The following is a 16994-nucleotide window of genomic DNA, read 5'->3' as shown; positions in this document are numbered from 1 at the left end:
GCTCGGCTGGTGACGCTGCAGCCGCCGGGCCCGGAGGTTCCGGACTGGCCTCAAGTCACTTCCGGGGCGGGGCGGGGCGGTGGAAGGAGGAGGGAGGAGGGAGGAGGAGGGACAAGGAGGGAGACGTCCAGGCGGCGGAGGGGCGGGCCGGGCTCTGACTCCGCGGCCGGGGTGGCACCGGCTCCGCGAGAGGCAGCCGCGGGAAATGCGAGGCCGGCGAGTCCAGCACCGGAACCTGCCTCTTGTAGGCCACCGAATATGGTGGCGCAGCCCTGCGCGGTGGCGCATGTCTTTATCCCAGGCTTGGGAGATAGGTGCAGGCAGGGTGGTCAGTTCAAGACCAGCCTGGACTACATACCTCCTTGCCTAAAAAGAAAGTTTGTGGAAGCATCTGCATACCCTAGAGAACCCTGTATGTATCCTACTTATTCTCTCTAACCCTTTTAAACTTCCCCTTTCTGATGTTACTCCCAGCCGCCTTCATTTCAAAGACAAGTTATTCAATAAATGTTAATTGAACTGTTCTGTGTGTGGGTCACACCGTTTAAGTTCTAGTGGAAGGCTCAATTGCACCTAGTTTCTGGCCTTTAGAGCCTTAAAAGGACTGCGGAGATAAAGACTAGTGACAGTGCTTTACAAGACTGCTTTATTAACTGCTAGATAAGTATGGAATGTCTTGGGAGTTCTTTGGTTTTGCTTTTGCTTTTTGTGACGGGTCTCTCTGTAGCCCCAGCTGGCCTGGAAGCGCCATGTAAACCAGGCTGACCTCATCTACGTGCTCCCAGTGATGGGATTAAAGGCGAGTACCACCATGACCGGTCTGTGCCTTGGGAATTCTAACTGAAGGGATATCAGTTTCCGAGAAGTGATATTTCTGTTAAGCTGTAAGGGTTGAGTGCACCGTTGGTTAGAAAAAGGAAGATCCATCTTTAAGGTGACAGAATAGCATGTTTTCTAATAATTCAGAGCCCTTCAGAATGGCCGTAGATTGCTTGCAAGAGAGGGCATTGAACAAATGAGAATGAGAGAGAATTGAGCTTTAACCTGAAAGTAAGAAGAACCGTCTAAAGCAGGGCATTTATGGCATCTGCCTGTAATCCTAGCACTTGGGAAGTCAAAGCAGAAGGATTGAGTTTGAGCAGCATGAGCAATATACCAAACCCTGTGAGGGCAGAGAGAGAGAAAGCACTCAGCAGTTATGAGCACTGACTACTCTTGCAGAAGACCCAAGTTGAAATCCCAGAACCCACCTGGTGGCTAACAACCAGCTATAACTCCAGTTCCAGGGGATCTGACACCCTCTTCATGGCCTCTGTGGGCACTGCATGACATGGGTGTGCTTAAGTACATTTAGGCATAACACTCTTACATATTTAAAAAAATAATAATAAAATAAAACCACCTGGATTCCAGGCGTGGTGATGCTCGCCTTTAATCCCAGCCCTCAGGAGGCAGAGGCAGATGGATCTCTTGAGAGATCAAGGTCAGCCTGGTCCATATAGTGACTTCAGGTGAGATGGGGCTAGAGAGACCATTTTAAAATAAAATTAAAAAAAAAAAAAACGGCATGGTGGTGTACACCTGTAACCCCTTTTAAGGTAGAGGCAGGAGGATTGCAAAAAGTTCAAGGCTAGCTAGTCTGCAGAGAGTGGCTATCTAGGGGCTAAAAGTGGCCCAAGATAATTGTAAATAGCCTCTGGATTTGCAGCATTCCAAACTCTGGACAGTTATTAAAGTACTAATCAGTTGGTCAGCCTTGCAGGAAGTTCAGTCAAAGATGCAGAATTTTTCTTGGAACTTTCATTCACAGAAGGAGCCCCTGAGAGAGGCTGAAGGTATGTGGATGCAGATGGCGAGAGTGGGCAAGGTCTCCAGTTTGAGGAAAAGCACATTGTTTGTGTTGGTATCACCTACCACTGTGGAGCCTTCTCTCTGCCAGAGCTTCATCGACATTATCTCTAGATAAAGGTAACTGAGTAGAGGACTCATAGCAATAAAACAGAGACATGGAAGAATTACAATTGGAGTTTTAGGACAGAAGCTTCAGCTCTTGGGGGTTGGGATTTAGCTCAGTGGTAGAGCCCTTACCTAGCAAGTACAATGAGCATAGTCTTTGGGCTTACTGACATGAGCTTTGGTGTCAATAGAGGAGGAACAAAGTTGGGGGTGCTGGGGTAGAAGTAATTAAGAAGTCCTGATCAAGGTGTGGTCTGCCCATCTCCTCACAGTTTCAGATAATGTTAATTGCTGTCCTTGCCTGAAGGGACCAACCTAGTTTCTGCTATCCAGGGTGTAGCCTATCCATCATAATTAATTGTTCTTTTGGGAGTGGTCTAACCTGGGAAGCTAACTTGTGAGGTTTTGCTGTTTCAGGAATCTGAAGTGCCTGTGTGTTTAGCACAATGGCTTGTCTCTATGCCTTAGCCTCAAAGGGTCTGAGAGAAGTAGACAGACACAACTTCCTGATTGGCATGGCTATGCAGAGTCAAGACACAAAATGAAGGCAGAAGTGTCAGGCTTTCCATTACTTTGTGCACTCAGGTGAGGAGTTAATGCTTTTTAGCAGAAACTGCTTCTGAATGCATTACAGTGGTAGAGCATGTTGAGATGGTGAGGGGGAGGTGTCCAGAAGAACAGGAATGTTTGGATTTCAGATGTACAAGGAGTTTCAGATGATGGCAGAGCTCCTTGAAGCATGCATCTGAACTAGAATAGTAAAAGAGAATAAAAGATTTTGGAGCAAAAGATGTAAAGTTTCTTCCTATTATTCCACATAAAACTGAATAGAAAATCCCACTGTAGGCCACGTGTGGTGGCTCATGGTTTTAATCCCAGCATTTGGGAAGCAGAGGCAGGCAGGTCTCTGTGAGTTCAAGGCCAACCTAATCTACATAGTGCATTTCAAGTCAGTCAAGACTACATAGTGAGACTATCTCAAAAACATTTTTAGAGCTGGAGGGAAAAAGCACTGACTGCTCCTACAGAGGACCCAGTTTAGGTCCTCTAGCAACTGTCTGTAACTCTCTGTTACTGTCTGTAACTCCAGTTCAGGGGATGCACTGCCCTCTTTTGGCCTTATAGGGCTCTACATGACACAGATGCACAATACATGCAGGCTAGAACATCCATACACATAAAATAAATTAAGACAAAATTTTTCTAAAAAATGGTCTTAATGCCATTGAAATGCCTACAGGTGAGAAAACTAGAAGGCTTTAAGTTTGTTTAGATGACATACTCATCACTGGAGAGAGCAACCCACAAGTCCAACTCCCAGCATTTTTATCTCTTAGAGGCCAGGAAACTCTAGCAAAAGATAATATACCTTTTATCCATTGATCCAGAACTAAAGGAGACACTCACTGCCTTATGCCCCTCAGGACAGCAAAAATAGTCACCCATCTTAAAAGATCTAGAAAATTCACTAGCTCTTCAAAGAAGAAGTGTGTGTGTGTGTGTGTGTGTGTGTGTGTGTGTGTGTGTGTGTGTCTATGTCTGTGTGTGGTGCTGGGGATAGACCCCAGGACCTTGCATAAACTGGACAATCATTCTGCCTCTGAGTTACACTCCCCATTCCAAGAAAATGTCTGTTGTTGATTGGTTGGTTGACAGGGTTTTGCAGTGTATCCCAGTTTAACTTGTAATTATTGACATAAAAACAGAGTTCTCAGCCAGTATGGTGGAGCACGCCTTTAATCCCAGCACTTGGGAGGCAGAAGCAGGCGGATCTCTGTGAGTTCAAGGCCAACCTGGTCCGCATAGTGAGTTCCAGGACAGCTGGGGTTACAAGGGAGACCCTGTCTCAAAAAGACCAAAAAAAAAAAAAAAAAAAAACCCACAGTTCTCAGGCCTCAGGCCATGTGTGGTGGCACATGCCTTTAGCCACAGTACTCGGGAGGCAGAGACAGGCAGATCTTTGTGAGTTCAAGGCCAGCATGGTCTTCATAGTGAGTTCCAGGCCAGCTAGAACTGCCTTCTCAAAAAGAACCCCCCCCAACAAAACAGAGTTCTCACCTCAAAGGAAATGAGTTTATTCTAGAGCCAAATATGAATGATCATTGCCAGGAACAGAGCTTCAAATTTCCCCAGTACCATGTTCTACTATGAAAATTGATAACAAGAGATTTTTTTTTATTAGTTACAGCATAAAGAAAGCTACATATCAAAGTATTTACTGAATACATTGGTGGGAGCCACAGACAGGTGGGTTACAGCAAAGTGGGGGAAAACCGCTAGAGATTTCAGATGCTGGCTCATGACATTTTCAGCTTTTTACTTGGTGAAAATTATCTGTCTGCTAAGAACACATTGTAAGGTTAAGATAGTCACAAGAATGCTAGGTCAGGCACAGGTGTGGGCAACAGATGGCTTTCAAAGAGACTAAAAATAGCCGAAGATAATTTGGTTCTGGCCTGCCACATTTTAACTCTCCATAATCTTGAGGTTCACTTGGTCTTGTAGAGTGCAGCTTCTCCTCTTCTCTCTCTCCCTTTCTCTCTCTCTCTCTCTCTCTCTCTCTCTCTCTGTCTCTCTCTCTCTCTCATTCACACAGCAATCCTCCTGCATTCGTCTGTCCAGTGCTGGGATTATAAGGATGCACCACAGCAATTGGTCTGCCTACAAATAAATGAATATATATTCTAGAGACAGTTGTGGCCTTCTCTTTTGGCTATCAGACTATTGAAACAATAGAACCCAAGAAATTAGAGTTTACTAGGAATCTCCTTACTGGGAGGTTTAAAAAAAAAAAAAAAAAAAAAAAAAAACTCAAGGAATGCCAGAGGAGGAGACCTGTCTCCCAGAGAAAACTTTACAACTTGTTGAAGACCTTTCAGGAGTGACTGGAACTGAGCCTATAATGGGCCACACCTTGGCCAGACTACTTAGCTATACTATCTCTTTTTTTTTTTTTTTTGGTCTTTTTGAGACAGAGTCTCCCTGTAACCCCAGCTGGCTTAGAACTCATTATGTAGAACAGACAGACCTTGAATTCACAGAGATTTGCCTGCCTCTGCCTCCTGAGTGCTGGGATTAAAAGCATGTACCATCATACCCGGCTCATATCTACTATCTTGCCTTCTATTTAAACCTTACCTTCACATCACAACCTGGAAGATGGATCTGTTACCACCTTTAAGGTCACAGCCTGTGCCCTACCAAGCCAGGTTTGGTTACCGCCTCAGTAAACCAGTTAAAAGAACCAAATTAATAGTGGAAAGCAGAAAAAGGAAATTTATTCAATGTTACCACATTAGGAAGACAGACAAAGAGATCCAGGTTTTCTATTTGACTTGAGATGGAATACAGTATGAAAAAATAGTGAATATGGGGCGGGGGGTAGAAACCTGGCTGAGCCGTTAAGAGCACTTGATGCACAATCATGACCACAGTTTAGATCCCAGAAACCCATATAATGAGCACACCTGTAATTTCAACTCCAAGAGGGTAGAGATAGGAGGATCACTGGGGCTTGCTGGCTTCCAGTGAACCCCAGGTTCAGAGGGAGACCCTGACTCAAATGAATCATTGGAGAGTGATACAGGATGACACCCAGTGTCCTCTTCTGGCCTCCATGTGCGTGCATACCCATGCATACCTGCACACACATGTGTGCATACACTTAGATACATACGCATAAATCTTTTAAAAATATTTTTTAAATTTATTTATTATTTGTGTGTGTGTGTGTGTATGTGTGTGTGTGTGTATTCCATTGAACACATGTAGAGGTTTAAGGACAAGTTGTTGGAGTCTGTTCTCTTCTTCCACCGTGTGTGTCCCCGGGATTGAGCTCCAGTCCTCAGGCTTGACAACAAGTGCCTGCTGATTCTGCCTACCCATAAATAAAATCTTTTTTAAAAAGAATAATAAGGGGTTGGGAATTTCACTCAGTGGTAAACTGTTTGCCTGGGTTCTCAGCTCCTGAAGAAGAAAAAAAAAAGACAAAATTACAAAAAAGATTAATGATAATAGTAATACTGACCCACTATGGTTTGGGCATTATGAATGCAATGCAGCCTGACTCAATGTATTAGTGTTCCATTTTTTTTAAGACAGTAGATCATATAGCCCAGATTGGTCTGAGGCTGACCTTGAATTCCTGATCCTCTTGCTTCTGTCTCCCAAGAAGTGCTGAAGTTTCAGACATGTGCTAATGGTACACTGATACACAGAAATTTTTTTAAAAATCAAAAACCTTTTTTTTGTTTGAACATGCTATAATGAAATCTAATACTTTGTGTGCTTGAAAAATAAAAGGTCAGGGGCTGGAGAGATGGCTGCAAAGGTTAAGAACACTGGCTGTGCTTGCAGACCACCTAGGTCTGATTCCTAGCACCCACATAGTAGCTAACAACTGCCCACAACTCTAATTCCGAGGGACCCAGTGCCCTCTTTTGGCTCCTACAGGCATCGTACACATGGGTGCACCCACATACATACAGGCAAAACACTCATAGACATAAGGGTAAATAAAGTTTTTAAAGGGGTGGGCAAATGGCTCAGTGGGCAAAGGCACTTGATGTGCAAGCCAGGCAACCTAAATTCAAAATCATGTAAAGGTGAAAGGAGCAAATGAAGTTCACAAAAGCTGTCCTTTGATCTCCACACAAAGGCATGTCATGTATACCAACATGCATACACAATAATAATAAGTAAAAATGTAAAGAAAGATCTACCTGGGCTAGAGAGTGAGTTTAAGGTTCAGCCTGAGCAACATAATAAGACCCTGTTTTGACACAAAAAGTACAAAGGTCTGGAGCTATAATTCCTTTATAGAGCACTTGTCTAGCATGAGTGAAGCACCCAGTTCAATCCTTAGTCTCACCAAAAAAGAAGCAAAACATCCTGCCTTCTTTTTTTTAATTTAGTTGTGTGTGTGAGTGTTTAGCCTGCATGTATGTAAGTGCACCCTTGTGTGCAATGCCCACAGAGTTCAGAAGAGGGCGGCAGGGCAGATACCCTGGAACTGGAGTTATAGATAGTTGTTGGGGGTGAGTGGGGGGGCTAGATAAATGGCTCAGTGGTTAAGAGCACTGGCTGCTCTTGCAGAGGACCTGGATTCAATTCCCAGCATCCACATGATGGCTAATAACTGTCCCTTGCTCTAGTTCCATGGGAATTCTTCTGACCGCCACAGGTATTGCACAACCCTGGTGCTCTTACACTCATGCAGGCAATACACACACACACACACACACACACACACACACACACACACAGTTGTTAGCTGCCATGTAGGTGCTGGGAACTGAATCCAGGTCTGGAAGAACACCCAGTGCTCTTAACCACTGAACTGTCTCTCCAGACTCAAACAAAATTTGTTTTTGTTGATCTCCTCCCACCTTCTTTTCCCCCACACCCTGTCTCCCTTATCCTTTTCCATCCTGGTAGCCTCCTTCCTTTCTGTTTTCACTTCCTATGTGTCCTCTACCACCCCAAAAACCTCTTTTATCCCCTCTTGTGGTCCCTCATATGGTATGAGTATGCCTATATTCATACTGTGATGGCTAATCTTGGTTGCCAACTTGACTGAATATGGAATTAACTAAACTGTGAGCTTTTTGTTGTTGTTGTTGTTGTTTTGTTGTTTATTTGAGACAGGGTTCTCCTGGATCCCCAGCTGACCTGGAACTCCTTATGCTTGCCTCAGTCTCACAGCATTCTGCCTGCCTCTGCCTCTTGAGTGCTGGGAACAAAGGCATGTGCCACCACACCAGGTCCATTTGTCATTGTTTCCAGTTCCATCCATTTTCCTGCAAATTTCATAATTTCACTTTTCTTTATGCCTGAACAAAACATCATTGTGTAAATGTACCATATTTTCATTATCCCTTCTTCTGTTGATGGCCACCTAGGCTGATTCTCTTTCTTTGCTATTGCAAATAGAGCAGTAATAAACATCGGTGTGCAAGTATCTTTATGGTAGGATATAGAATACTTTGGGTATTTGCCCAGGAGTGATGTAGTGGATCGAATGGTAGTTTATTAGATGAGTCATTTCTAGCCATCCTTCTTCCCAACTAACCATTCAAGAAGCCTTTCTAGGCCTCCCAGTCTAGCTCATTTCCTTTGTTCTGCTATCGAGAGCATCCATTATGCCATTTTACACCACCTAACAACACCATCTAATAATACCAATAAAATGAGTTGTTTAATTCTGCCTGTCTCACCAGTCAATGAACTCCATAAATTAGGAACCATACAGAAATGGATCTTTTAGGTAAAGAAATAGTGTATGTTAAAAACAGGTAGGGGGAGATGATGGAGAGGTGGCTCAGATGTTAAGAGCATTTACTGCTCTTGCAAAGAATACAGGCTTGGTTCCCTAGCATCTATATCAAGCTGTCCACAACTGTGTGTACTTCTAGTTCCAGAGGATCTGACACCTTATGGCTTCCAGGGGTACCTGCATGCATGTGGTGCACATAAACTCAAGCAAGCACACATACATACACATACATTTTTTGTAGTGTACACCTTTTTTTAAAGTTTGTTTTTATTGAATTTTTGTGTATTTCATATAGAACATCTCAATCAGTCCTAATCATCTTTATACCCCCATCCCCACTGGCACCCTCCCATAGACCCTCACTGGAGCCATATGCTCTGTCATCCCTGTTAAGGCCCACTGTGTCAAGTCAGTGTCCCCAGCCATTCCCCAGTGCAAGTCCATCCACTGAAGTCTAGTCAGCCTATTGAGAGTCCCTTGTTTTAGGAAGACCAGCTCTTCTTCACCTAGCAGTAATCAGTTGCCAATATTTCTTCAGATAAGATGGGGGTCTGCTGTTCATTTTCCCAGTTCAATGCTAGGTTTTTGTCTGCCTGAGTTTGCATGGGACTTGTGTATGCTGACACCATTGCCACAGAATCATATGAGAAGGTTCTCAAGAGCTTGTAGGATTTTATTTCCATATGGTCATATACCTCTTCCTTGGCTCTTACAATCTTTCCACCCCCTCTTCCAAGATGGTCCCTGAGCCTTGGGTGGGTGAAGTTTAATAAAGGAGTCCTGTCCAAGAACCAGCATTCAGCAGAATCCTGATCTCTATGCTTTGGCCATTTATGGACTTTTGTGTTCCTGGCCCTCCACTGCATGAGGGAGCTTCTTTAACGAGAACTGAGAGATTCATTAGTGTCCTCTTCTTTATCCCTGTTCTATGTTCCATGAGCCTTAGGTGTAGAGGTTGCATTGTAGATGTGTCACTTAGGCCTGGGCAATTCAAAGACAATGTCTGTGTGTGACTAGTTGTGGTACATGGTAATAGCTTCCAACTGGTGTAAAATGAGTTTCTTTGATGAGTGGTGACTGGGATATTTGTGTGTAAATATAAGGATACATATATTGTACATAATAAAAAATAACATTAGCCTAGGGATGTGACAATCTTGGGATTTTCTCTAATATATATGACCACTCCAGCCATGTGTATTTTGTTATGTTTACATTACCACACTTGAGTTTCCTCTCACTGAGTGGGCTTTTAATTCAATTAGGTATCTGTTGATTGCCCCCAAGATAAAAGTCCACTACTGCACCAATATTGTATGCTATGCTAGCCATTGATATGGTTATTTGGTCTTGAAGCTGGGGTTGGACCTTACATTGATGTTTTCCCTTGGTACCTTCATATTGCTCTCCAAAGCTATGAGGACTAACCTTCAGGGGAAGTGGTTTCAGGTCAGTTGCAGCTCTATTACTCCAAATCCTGTGTCCAAAGTATTTCTGTCTTCAGCAGTAGGGTCTTACCTTCAAGTTCTTGAGCTCCTTCTTCCCCTTTATCCCCAAGGTTCCTTGTATAACCCCCCATTTAAATAACCCCATTTTTTATCCATTTCTCCCTTAGTAACACCTGTCTCCTACTGTTCTTCTCTCTCAGGTTCTTTCTTTCTCTTTACCTCCGTGGTTCTTTTTCATTATTGTGGTTCCTGCAGTTATGTCTGGATACACACTCACTTAAAAGGATTTGGTGCTAGGATCCACATATGAGGGAGAACATAAATTATTTGTTTTTCTGAGTCTGTGTTACTTAGTATAACAGTTTCTAGTTCCATACATTTACCTGCAAACTTCATGATTTTGTCTTTCTTTACCACTGAGTAAAATTCCATTGTATAAATGTAGGATATTTTCATTATCCATTCGTCAGTTGAGGGGCACTTAGGTTGCTTCCATCTCTTAGCTATTGTGAAAAGAGCAGCAACAAATATGGATGTACGAGTGTCTCTGCAACAGGATGAGTCCTTTGGGTATATGTCAAGGAATGGTATAACTTGGTCAAATGGTAGGTTCACTTCTTTTAGTTTTTTTTTTTTTTTTTTTTTTTGTGGTCTTTTTTCTGAGGCAGGGTCTCCCTGTAGCCACAGCTGGCCTGGAACTCACTATATAGACCAAACTGGTCTCGAACTCACAGAGATCTGCCTGCCTCTGCCTCCCAAGTGCTGGGACTAAAGGTGTGCCACCACTATGCCAGGCTCATTTTAGTTTTTTAAGAGTTCTCCACACTGCTTTCCATAGGGGTTGCACAAATACATATTTTAAATCTTTTTTTGGTCTTTGAAACAGGGTCTTCTTGCAGCCCCAGCTGGCTTGGAACTCACTTATGTAGACCAGGTCACCTGCCTCTGCCTCTCCCTCCCAGGTGCTTGGATTAAAGGCATGTGCCACAACACCCAGCATTTAAAAAAAAAAATCTTTTAAAATATTGTATGTTAAATTTTAAGATACTTAGATTTCTAGCTGTGTTCCCCAGGGGTCCTGGTTCCTCCAAGGGGGGCGGCCTCCTGTGGGGAATTGACTGTGGAGAGTTAGCCGTGGAAGGAGGGGCTTGTGGCCCCATCTGAAAGGGGAGCCTCGATTGTAAAGGGGGCACAGCAGCTGAGTGTACTCAAGAACAAAATGGCCTGGCACTTATGGACCTGGGGTGAGACTGCTGGCCCCTGAGGCATGGGCAAAAGCTAGCAGTGACTATGGGCATGCTATAGGATTGATCTGGGATGGTGGGCTCTGAGCCACAATGCAGAGCTGGGCAGTGGGCAGCTGGGCAATGTGTAGCTGAGCAGCTCAGAGATAGGCACTGGGTGTTCGTTTCTTTGTAACTCCCCCCTCATGATAATAATAAATGTACATAAAGATATGTTATGTGGTTTGCGTCATAGTGCAAGAGACCCAGAGACAACTCCGGCCACACTAGCATACATACTTATTTACATTTTATTCATGCCCACCAAACATATATACACACTTATACAAATGGTTTTTATATAGAAATTAAGAAAAACAGCCAGGTTCTGTGCTAATGTTGAAGTGTTACAGGAACAGGACAATGAAAACTCCATGGTAAGTTAATTACTCAAGAATTAGTTTAGCAGAAGCCAAAGTATAGATCTGGGAGTGACCATAAAGATTTCAATCCCCCTTCTCGTCCAAAGCTGGCAGGACTACAGGGTGAAGCACGGGACATTTCAAAGCCTATATAATGGAGTTGACATAGGTTTGTAGATTTTTTTTTAATGTATATGTGTGTATGTCTGTGTGTGTGTGTGTGTGTGTGTGTGTGTGTGTGCATGCGCGTGCGTGTGCGTGTGCCGAGTATGTATGGTTGCCTGCAGATGCCAGAAGACAGCATCAGATCTCCTGGGAACTGGAGTTCTGTGTGGTTGTGAGCCACCTAATGTGGGGTGCAGGGAACTGAACTGAGTTCTCTGCAAGGGCATCAAGGATTCTTAACCACTGAGCCCCTTTTTAGCTCCAAAAGTGAACTCTGTAAGGACAAGTAATTTCATGATCTCAAACCTGGCAGTCAGTAGGCATTCAATAAATGTTTATTAAATTAATGAATATATAATTCATTCTGGAAAATTAGGGATTTGATATATTACCCTCTCACAAGTCTGTACATTTCAACAGAGATTCTGCTTGGTACAGATTGCAAATGGTTAATATTTCAAGCATCAGATGTGATTAAGTGTGAATATCTTTCTGGCTATTCAAATTATTCATGTAGACAATCCCATTCTCTGCCTATGAGCAAAGCCTGTTCTATTTATATATGTATGAACTGGGGTAGGTGGAAAAAGTGTAGCTCCTCTTTGTGCATTAGTTACTATCTCTCCTCTGACTATTGTTAATTACTCCAACTACCATTAAAAAAACAATACATCTCTTTACTATATTTAATTATGAGGGAAGCTGTGACCTCCTACATTATTCACAACTTGTCAAAAGGAAAAACAAAAAACAAAGAACAAAGTGCATCAGTACTGAACATCTCTTTTTTGCATTTAAATATCAAATAGATATTTAATTTAATTTGTGGGCTTTTTGTTTTTGTTTTTATTTTTATTTTTTTGACACAGGGACTCATGTAGCCCAGGTTGACCTTTAACTCCTGATTCCACTGCCTTCACCTTTGAAAGTGATGGTATTACAGATATGCACCACCATGTCTGTCTTAGAGATTTGTTAAACATCCATAATTATTCCCTTTTGTGCCCAATGATGTCTAATATGTCAGAGTTATAAGTTTATTCCTTAAGGGTCTCCAGTTCTGGGGATGGCAGCCTGAGCTGCCTTTCTTCAATAGGAGGGGTTTAGTTAAACATACAAACAACTATAGATGAGCTCACACACCAAAAGAAAATCTCCAAATGCCAGAAACAAAGCAGAAAGGGAAGCCAGAGCAATAAATGCATGAGTCCACCTTAGGGTAGTGTTACCAGAGTCCAAAACAGCAAGCTTTAATGTTTGGGTTTTAATATTTACCCAAGGATAGAAGTTGAAGGTTTGTAGGGCCAGTGAAAGTGTTTGCCACCAAGCCTGATGATTTCAATTCGATACCCAAGACTCACATGGTGGGTCACTCTGAAGCCCTGGCTGGCCTTGAACTCATGGTAGTCCTCCTCCCTCAGGCTAGTACTAGAATTATAGGCATGAGCAGAGATGCCAGTTAATATTGTCAACATGACAGGATCTATAATTACTGTGAATGTGGGTGGCACCATTCTGAGGGGTTGGCTCCTGGACTGAATTAAACAGCAGAAAGCAAGATGAGTTCTCGAATTCTTTCTCTCTGTTTGCTGACTGCAGAGGGACTGTGACCAGCTGCCTTGGCCTTCTCTTGCCATCATTTCCCCACCATGATGGACCAGACTCTGGAACTGTGAGTCAAAGTTAACATTTCCTCCCTTGACTTGCTTCTGTCATTTGTTGCTTTGAACCATGATGCTCAACAAGCTTTTAATTTTGAAGAGATTCAAATTACCAATTTCTTTTTATGTGTCTGCTTTTTTTTTAAAATCCATATGAGTGTTTTGCTTGTGTGTATGTAAGTACACCATGTTTATGCCATGCCCATGGAAGCCATAAGATGGTGCTGGATCCCCTGGAGCTAGTTATAGACAGTTGTTAGCTGCCATGTGGGTGCTGGGATTCGAACCCAGGTCTTCTGCAAGAACAACCAGTGTTCTTAACTGTTGAACCATCTCTCCAGCCCCAGTTGCATGTCTTACACTTTGTGTTTTTGTCTTTGTGCTTTTGAGACAGGGTCTTCTATAGCCCAGACTTGCCTCAAAGTCCCTACGTGACTGAGGCTAGCCTTGAACTCCTGATACTCCTGCTTCCACCTCCCAAGTACTGTGATTATAGTCATGCACCACCATGTCTAATATGATCCACTTGAATTCATTGGTTTTGTGTGTGTGTGTGTGTGTGTGTGTGTGCACTGTTCTGGAGGTACTGCAATTTCAGTGGATGCATTGAGTAGATAGAGCAAACTCCTATTCCATCTCCATGTTCCAAATGTCCATTTAATATGTCTCAGATAAAGGAGGTATCAGATGTTAAACAGGTAAGAAGAGAAACTACACTTGAATTCAGTCAAAAGGCAAAGATGTGATTGAATTAATCTTCAAATGAAGTCTAACATTTAGGTCAAGATAGATGTTTTTGTCTATGGATAGCCAAGTAATTTATTTTTATTCATTTGTTTATTTGGTTTTGGCTTTTTTGAGACAAGTTTTCACTGTGTAGCTCAGGCTAGTCTCAAACTTGTGCTACTCTTGCCTCAGCTTTTTGACTATCGGGGTTACAGATGATCAGCATCAAACCTAGACTAATTATTGTAAGATAGGGTCTCACTGTGTTTCCCAGGCTATTCCAGATTCCTAGGGTCAAATGGTCCTTTTACCTGGGATTCCTTAGTCTTGGCCCTATAGACACACACTGCCTGCCTATAGGTAGCAATTCAGTGTTAAGCAACACTATTTGAAGAGACTCTATCTAGTAGCAGTATTCTAAGCCCAGTTATTTCATTGTGTAAAAAAGCTATATGGCCAGCATATGCTTACTGCCACCATTCAGTATTATGATTCACTGTGAGCCAATTCTGTAATTACAGTGACCTAGTTCAACTAGGCATGGTGGCTCATGCCTGTAATCACAGCACTTGGGAGGCTGAAGCAGGAGGATTTCAGTGAGTTTAAGGGCCAGCCTGGGCTCCAGAGACCCAATTTTGTGATACCAAAAACAAATGAACAAAAGCAAGCATGGTGGTATACACCTATATCCCAAAATTTGAGAGATAAAAGCAGAAGCATTAGGAGATGCTTCAAGACCAGTCTCTCAGCTATATAGGGAATCTGAGACCAGTGTGGGCTACTGGAGTCCCTGTCTCAAAAAGCAAAATGTAAGAGTTAAGATTTACAGGCAGTTTTGTGTTTTGTGTTTGGTGGTACAAGGGACTGAACCAAAGGCCTTGTGCATGCTGAGTTAGTGTTCTACCACTCACCAGGGCTGAGGTGACAGTACCTAAGTTAATAACTTGGACAAAGAATTCATCTACCTAATCCTTTGAGGGCGTGGCCCTACTTAAAATGCACCTAAATGCCTTTATTCAGAACCTTAGAGTAGTAGACATCTGTAATTGTTTTGCCTTCCAGCCTCAGTACTTGATCTTAGCCAATAATCTAAGAAGCAACTGATGGCCAGACTCTGAAGCTACTTGTATATTTGGGAAAATTGCCTGTTACCTAGATCTTCACAGGAACTAAGCTCCTTCCTGTATCTTTAGAAGCCTATGAGCTGTGATTCCTCCTCCTACTGCGCTGACAGCATTGTGATCCAGATTTGTCCTCCATAGACTTTGAATCTTGAGCAAATGATGCCAAGATCACCAAGCCTTGTGGCACACACCTTTAATCCTAGCACTCTCAACTAGTGGCACACATCTTTAATCCTAGAACTCTGGATGCAGAGGCAGGTAGATCTCTATTAGTTCAAGGACAGCCTGGTCTACATAGGGACATCCTGTCATTAAAAAAAAAAAAAAGATGCCCAAATGAAGGAATACTGTATCTGTGGTAGTTAAGGCCTCAGCCATCTGGCATGGTGGCTGTATTTATGATAAATGGAGGCCACCTGTGTTGGCCTCTGTGCTGGAAGCTGCTATGAATGTTCACACACATAGTTCCATGAGGCATGTGTCTCCTTTTTTCCTGAGTAAACATCTAGGAGCAGACTGTCTGGATCTGATGATAGATATGCGTATGACTTTTAGGAAGCAACAAACTGTTTTCCAGAGTATACCATCTTATATTTTACCAGCAGCGTATGAGAATTTGAGTTGCTCCACATTTGTCTACATTTAACTTGGTCGGTCTTCTTAAACTTCAAACCATTCTAGTGAGACTGTAGCAGTATCTCCTTAGCACTCTAATTTATGTCTTCCCAGTGAGGACTACGTAGAAAACGAAGGTTCTGAATAAAGGCATTTAGGTGTAACAAGAAGAGCACCTAAAGCTGCTTCATTAGCATCTATATATCTTTATTGGTAAAATGTCTATTAAAATCTTTTTCTTGGAGCTAGGGATGTGGTTTACTAGAATAGTACTTGCCTAACATTCACAAAGTCTTGGGATCAGTCTGTAATTCTTCAACACACACAAACACCATCATGACCAAGTGCCTATCAGTTTTCCTAATGCTTCTTTTTGTTGCTAGACATACAAAGTTTTTGGAATTTTTGTATGTTTTTGTTTTGGATTTGTTGCTGTTTGTTTGCTTTTAGCAGATCAACATAGATTTACTAAGAAAAAAAAATGAGAAAGAATTCCTGAAAGTGGGAGGGTCTCCAAAGAGAGGAATATTCACAAGTCATTTTGTAACTCAATTTTAATCTGAACTACTGTAATTTTTAAATACTGTGTGTGTGTGTGTGTGTGTGTGTGTGTGTGTGTGTGTGTGTGTATATATACCATATACCACAGCTCAGGTCAAAGGACAACGTGCAGAACTTGGTTTTATCTGGTAACTGACTGATATTATGCATATGTGTGTTGTCTGTATATAAGTGCACCTGTGAGTGCAATGCCACGGAGCCAGATGAGGGCATTTGATCCCCTGGAACTGGAGTTATGAACAATTGTCAGCCACCATGTGGGTGCTGGGAACTGAACTCAGGTCTTCTGGAAGGGCAGCCAATGCTCTTAACACTCAGCCATCTCTCTACCCCCTTTTTGCTTTTGTTTTTGTTTTGTTTTGTTTTGTTTTGTGTTTATTTTAGAGACAGGGTCTCCTTGTAGTCCCACTGGCCTGGAACTGGCTATGTAGAACAAGCTGGCCCTGATCTCACAGAGATCTGCCTGACTCAGCCTCTGCCTCTGCCTCCAGAGAGCTGGGTTATTTTTGAGGTATATTTCTTTTCTGTGTTCTCTGCTTCCATTGTCAATCCAAATGACTAAAGATCTTCACTTGCTAACAGTATTGTGTATGATTAAAGCATTTTGTATAGTACTTTCATCTATTTCATTAAACTTGTGCTTATTGCAAATTGACAGCTTCAGTCTTTTTGCATTTGATTGATATGTTTTAGGTGTTCACCCAAAGCTCAAAGGCCAAAGATTTGAGGCTGGAGAGATGGCTCAGTTGTTAAGAGCCTGGGAGCTGTTCTTCCAGAGGACCTGAGTCCGATTCCCAGCACCCACTTCAGGTAACTCAC

At 42.6% G+C, this 16994-nt stretch overlaps 1 non-coding gene across 1 annotated transcript; it reads right to left on the bottom strand.

Moving 5' to 3' along the window:
- Window positions 1-13711: 13711 nt before the first annotated feature.
- LOC115068441 lies at window positions 13712-13896 on the bottom strand. The gene has a single exon (XR_003847789.1). It is a non-coding gene; the product is annotated as a U2 spliceosomal RNA (small nuclear RNA).
- Window positions 13897-16994: the final 3098 nt, after the last annotated feature.

This window comes from Nannospalax galili, unplaced genomic scaffold, assembly GCF_000622305.1.
Source record: "Nannospalax galili isolate Female #2095 unplaced genomic scaffold, S.galili_v1.0 scaffold286, whole genome shotgun sequence".
Taxonomy (NCBI): domain Eukaryota; kingdom Metazoa; phylum Chordata; class Mammalia; order Rodentia; family Spalacidae; genus Nannospalax; species Nannospalax galili.
The sequence above is the reverse complement of the archived record's forward strand: the minus strand, read 5'-3'. Positions and strand labels throughout refer to the sequence as shown.